The sequence below is a fragment of the Theropithecus gelada genome, chromosome X (assembly GCF_003255815.1).
Source record: "Theropithecus gelada isolate Dixy chromosome X, Tgel_1.0, whole genome shotgun sequence".
NCBI lineage: Eukaryota > Metazoa > Chordata > Mammalia > Primates > Cercopithecidae > Theropithecus > Theropithecus gelada.
Genome location: NC_037689.1, coordinates 66,032,904 through 66,039,575, shown reverse-complemented (window position 1 = coordinate 66,039,575; position 6,672 = coordinate 66,032,904). Strand labels below are relative to the sequence as shown.

The 6,672-nt window shown below is 34.8% G+C and overlaps 1 pseudogene; it reads right to left on the bottom strand.

The window, feature by feature from the left end:
* Positions 1-4,494: 4,494 nt before the first annotated feature.
* LOC112616632 lies at positions 4,495-5,782 on the bottom strand (annotated as a pseudogene).
* Between the last annotated feature and the right edge of the window lie 890 nt (positions 5,783-6,672).

Below are 6,672 nucleotides of genomic sequence, written 5' to 3'. Positions count from 1 at the left end.
TCCTAGTGGAAACTAAAAATGCTACCTAGTGAATGATAAGAACGTGAAGTAGCATTATTGCTGATATGGAGAAAGTTTGAGTGGTCTAGATCAAACCAGCCACTTAAGTTTTCCTTAAGTCAAAACCCAATCCAGAGCAAGCCTTATTTCTTTTCACGTCTATCAAGCCAGAGAGAGGTGAGAAAATTTCAGAAGAAAAATTTGGAGCTAGGGAAGATAGGTTGGTATGATTTAAGGATAGATTCCATCTCCATAACATAAAAATGCAAGGTAAAGCAGCAAGTGTTAATGTAGAAGCTGCAGGAAGTTATCCAGAAGTTCTAGATGAAATAATTGATAAAAGTGTCTATACTAATCAATAAGTTTTCAATATAGACAAAACAGTGATGCCACCCAGGGCTTTCATAGAGAGGAGAAGTCAATGGCTGGCTTCAAAGTTTCAAAGGATAGGCTAACTCCCTTGTTAGGGGCTAATGTAGCTGATGGTGTTAAGTTGAAGCCAATGCTCATATGCTCTTCCAAAAATTCTAGGACTTTTAATAAGTATGCCTAAATAAAGCATGAATGACAGCACATCTACTTACAGCATCATTTCCTAAATATTTTAACCCCATTATTGAGACCCACAGCTCAGAAAAACAGAGATTTCTTTAAAAATGTTACTGTGTAATGACAAAACACCTAGCTACCTAAGAATTCTGATGGAAGTGCACAGGAGATTAAGTTGTATTCACACCTGCTAACACAGCATACATTCTACAGCCCATGAATTAAGAAGTAACTTTGTCTTTCGAGTCTTTTCAAGAAATACATTTCATAAGGCTATAGTTGCCAGAGATAGTGCTTTTTCTGATGGATCTGAGCAAAGTTAACAGAAAAAAATTCTGAAAATGGGATTAAGAACATTTGTAATGCATGGGAGGAAGTCAAAATATTGACATTAATAGGAATTTTGAAGAAGTTGACTCCACCTCTCATGAATGACTTTGAGGGGTTCAAGATTTCAATGGAAAAAAGTAACAGCAGATGTGGTGGAAATGCCAAGAGAACTAGAATTAGAAGCAGAGCCTGAAAATGTGATTGAATTGCTGCACTCTCCTCATAAAACTTTAACAAACGAGGATTTGTTTCCTATGGATAAGCAAAGAAAGTGGTTTCTTAAGATAGAATCTACTCCTGGAGAAGAGTCTATGAACATTGTCGAAAGATTACAAAGGATTTTAGAGTATTCCATAAACTTAGTTGATAAAGGAGCAGCAGGATTTGAGAGGATTGACTCCAATTATGAAGCAAGTTCCACTGTGGATAAAATTCTATCAAACAATGTCTCATGCTACTGAGAAATATTTTGTTAAAGGAAGAGTTAATCAATGCGGAAAACCTTGTTGTTGTCTTATTTTTAAAAATTGCTACAGACACCTCAACCTTCAGTAACCACCACCCTGAGCGGTAAGCAGCCATCAATATCTAGGCAAGACCTTCCACCGGCAAAAAGATCATGACTTGCTGAAAGCTCAGATAATTGTTAGCATATTTTAGCAATAAAGTGCTTTCAAATTAAGGTATGCATTTTTTAGACATAAGATTTCTGCACATTTAATAAGCTATAGATTCATGTAAACATAACTTTTATATACACTGGGAAACCAAATATTTTGTATGACTCACTTTTTTGTGATATTGACTTTATTGCAGTGGTCCAGAACTGAACCCACAATATTTCTAAGATATGTCTGTACAAATCAAAATATCAAAAATACCGTTTCACACCTACTAGCATGGCTATAACCAAACAAATTGAAAATGCCAAGTTTTATAGGAAATATGGAGAAATTGAAACTCACAAGCACTGGTGATAGGAATGTAAAATGCTGGAGTTTCTGTGGAAAAGAGCTTGGTAGTTCCTCAAAATTAAATGTAGAATTAATATATGACCCAGAAATTCCATGCTAACGTATACCCAAAAACTTGAAAACAGGAATTCAAAGAGATAAGTATACAAAACATTCATAACAGCATTTTTCACGACATCCAAAAGGTAGAAACAACCCATGTGTCCATCAACAGATGAATGGATAAAAGTTGTATATCTATAGAATAGAACACTGTTTAGCCTAGAAAAGTAATGAAGTTCTGATAGAGGCTGCAACATAATTGCACCTTGAAAACATTATGCTAAATGAAATGAACTAGATATTAAAGGAAAAATATTGTATTATTTTACTTATATGGAATATTTAGAACAGGAAAATTCAGTGATAAACAATACAGATTACACGTAACCAGGGAATAGGAAGAGAGGGAGCAGGAAATTGTTGCTTAATGCTTACTGAGTTTCTGTTTGGAGTAATAAAAACATCTTGTAAACAGATAGTAACGATGCTCGCACAACATTTTGAGTATTCCAAAAACCACTGAATTGTGCATTAAAAATGGTTGAAGTGGTGAATTTTATGTTACATATATGTAATCACAAAAATAAGACTGAACAGATTACAGGATATTAAGGAAGTCTGGAAAACCTGTATTAAACATTATGTAGCAAAATATAATGTCTCAAATAATGTAGCAGAACTGTCTCCTTGCAGATCCCATTAGTCACCATCATTAGTGCTAAACACTGTAAATTCCATAGGTAACATCACTGATACTAGATATTGGACATATTACTGAAACAGGTGCCTGTGGAAATGATATAGCTACTGCCACTACTACTTTCAGTTAATCAGGCTTGATGCTGTCCAATCTTAATTTCTTAGTATAATTACCTTAATTTACTTAATTCTGTAGTATAATTACACTTAATTTTAAGACACATACTTTTCACATTTTAATATCTAGGAAATCATAACACATATTATAATCAATAGCATAGTTTAATTGGAAGCATTTTAAAAATGTTCTTAATGGAACAAATAGTACTGGCGTGCCTTTTAATTGATGTTGTCTTATATTAGGTGAAATAAGTAACTTCTGAGTGGCTATAAAATGGATGTGTCTGCTTGCTAGAGCCTGGGTCACATGACTGCACCTCCACTGAAAGTTGAGTAAAAGATATTTTCATCTTTTATGGTGGTGAGTGAGTAGTGCCTTAAGGTGATAAATTCCTCAGCCATGGAAAATGGGTTCAAAATAATGATATGTTTTGTCTTTAGGAACTGATTTCAAAGTATTTGAAAATATTGAGGAAGCCAAAGTAACAGTATATGAAGGTTACATTCAGCCTATGTGGCATGTGACGTTGGCTTATGATTTCTAGTTTATACTTTGCATAAAAATCTCTGATAAATGTGTGCATGAGAAAAGAACCAAGGACACACTACTTCAAATATTCCTGGTAAAACATTTCAGTAATTACAAATTCACCTCTTTTGTTGTTTTAGAAATCAATATTTTCTTATTGTTGTTTATGGAACTATCACAAAAAAAATAGTCGAATGTGTTGCTGAAGTCCAGATATAAATATGTTTATCTTTTTTACATAGTTACATGACTTGATAAGTAAATGAACTTGTTCATATATGTGTTTTTGTGGCATAGGTACTTAATGAATTCATACTAATTACAAACATGGAAACTGTGTAGTGTAGGGGCTATGCATAAAAATGGTGGAGTCATAGGGATTTGGGTTCAATCCACATTTCACTGTCTTCCAGTTGTGTGATATTGAGAAAATTATCTAACCTTTCGGAACCTCTATTCCCTTATCATTTTCATCTACAAAATAATAGAACCTACTCTGTATAGTGTTTGTGAAGATTAAATGAGCTGATATATGTCAAGAATAAAGGCTCAATACTATTAGCTATTGTGTTTAGTGATCATATCTTTAGTTATATGTTCAAAAATACTGACAAAAGAGATATCAAGTTCAATGGTCTGTGGTTTTCAAAACAGAAATATAATTTAATGGTTTTTATGGATGAATTTTCCTTTATTGAAACACATTGAGTTGAGGAATTGGGAAATAATTATCAGGTAAGCTTATATGACACATGATTATGATTAAGTTCCACTAATTTATATTTCTGCATTATGCTTTCTGTTAATTCCAGAGCACTATATTCATGCAGCGGTAGTAGGAAGCACTGATTTTTTAATGTCCATCTCTTGATAAAGCAATTTAACATCAGGAAGATTTAGTTATGTCCTTTGCTATGATTTGATTATTTGATACTCTAATGTTAAGAAATCAAGTCTAGGTCTAGGAAATTTAGACAGATTACCTTTGATGTACAAAACGTATGTGTATATATGTGTATATATATATACACACACACAGGATTATATATATATACACACACACACACATATATATGTATATATACACACACACACACATATATATATATATCCAGTAGTTGTACCTGGCTTTCAGCTATTTTTGTGTTGAAATTTCCCATTATTCATGGCTTTTCCCAAGCACAAAATCCTGAGCCATGGAATACCAGGTAATGATACAATATTGTAATTGCAGTTTGATTTCCACACTGTTCAAGAATCCACAGATTTATCTGAATTTTTTTCTCTCCTATAGTATTATTAAGTATTTCATCAGATATTTTAGGCATAGTAGCCGTAGTCTGGGGAGTCTCAGTGTGTCCAAATCCTTATAGTGATCCATGGGTCAAAGTAACATAAAAGAGGCTGTGGAAATTGCATCTCCACGATGATGATAATAAGCTTGTATGCTCATTCTGATTGTGATTCTCAGGAAACAAATATTTCCTATGATGTCTCCTGACTGTCCATCCAATGTGCCTTATTTGTTCAAAAATACTAATATCTGAAACATCCCACATGGCAAGAAAGGAATCAGAGCATGAGCCATGTTCTGCTTCTTGGAGATATGGTTAATGAGAAAGGGTAGTGATGGGCAATAGCAACAAGGAACCTCTCAATGCAGATATAAAGTCCTGGATTCCCGGAACCACAGCTTCTACAGTTTGCCATTTCCATACATGCTTTTCATAAATAATGCCAACTTTTACCATCAAAGCAATAATTACTACTTGCCAAAAAGAAACAAAAAATACCAGCTTTACACAAAGAAATTTGCCAACATGTTGGATTGGGCTCAGTTCTTCCTTTAGATTTTTATAAAATAGCAGAAGACAATACATGGCAAACAATTGTGACATGTTGTTTATTATAACTAAATAAGTCTAAGTATATAAAAAGCTAATCATACATAACAAGCAGTTCACAGATTAAAACAATGATGGCGGTGAATGGTCTGACATCTGTATACTGTAATATGCCTAGTTTGCCTAAACAGCAATACTTCTACCATAGACTATGGTAGACGGCAACATAAAGGAGGAAAATGTTTCAGCTGATCTTCGGCTTCAATAATTAGCACCAGATTTCAATAATGGTTAGTTAGATAATTGGTAAGGAATCTCATAAAGTTGTAAATGACATAAGCTTTATAGAATTCTCTGCAGGTATGCACTTATATTGTAATGCTGGAGTATCCAATTATCTAAATTGTAAATGGGTACCATCCAAAGAATCCTTATGATTGGTTTTTGTAGTTTAGGTTGCATAGAATGCACTAACTGTAGCAATATAACCCACAGTGATATAGGTATTGTCAACAGCAAAAACAATTCCAGCGATAAACCAAGCTTTTGGTGTGCATTTGAATCTCCAGTTTCTGTAGTCCCCACATGCATAAGGCAACCACAACCACTATGGACACCAGGTAGATGACTGCTAAAGTTCAAACCCACTGTCTCCAGTTCCTCCAGGTACAAGTGCAAAGCATGTTTTTGTACAAATCAGCTCTGAGTGACAAGGGAAAAGAGCTTGAAGGAGATTGTAATGGGAACCCTGTCCTGTGTTTTGTCAACTCACATACTATGGAGAAAGAGCTGTTGTGTCATTTTACCAACAGCTTAAGCCACCTCCTTGGCCAGAACTGTGTTTGTGCTGCTGTTACTGCTGCAACTGAGGCCACTCAGGGTGCTACCCTGCACACTCCACTTCTGCCCTACAGCTACCTGCTCGCTGGCTATTTTCTTTGAGGACTGAGATTCCTCCCTCTGGTGTCTCTTCACCCAATTCTGCTGGTAGATAAGGCCTCAGGATTTCCTCACTCATTCACATGGAACATCCCCTGTGATGGAACCCAAGGTCCAACCAGGACTTTTAATTTAATGTTTTTATTAATGAATGCATTAGATTACAACTTGGAAGAAATCCTGTATTAGTATCTCAACTGTCCTAAGAAGTGAGTTCTACAAGTTTCCACGAATAAACTTGATACTGAATCCCAAGGATACTTTACATATATTCATCACAAATGACTGCCAGCATTCTGAGTTTTGAGAGGTTCTGAAGTGCCTACCTACCTCCAAATATCTCTCACATCAGACTGCTGTAAAAGCTAAAATCAATACATTAGGACCACTGCTTTGGACAGCATATCTTTAGAAGGCCTAATATTAGTACTCAATTTTTATCAGGTAAATACATTCAGAGTACAGGATTGAAAAGAAAATTGGGGAGAAAACTTATTTTAGAAAGTTTGGAAGCAAATGGTGTTGACCCTAAGGTGAAACCAGACATCGTCTGCATGAGAATGGGGCACTGGGTTACCAAGTAGCTGAAAAGCTTCTTAATCTCTAAGGGTAAAAGTAAACCAGAAAATATCAAAGAAAAGCTAGT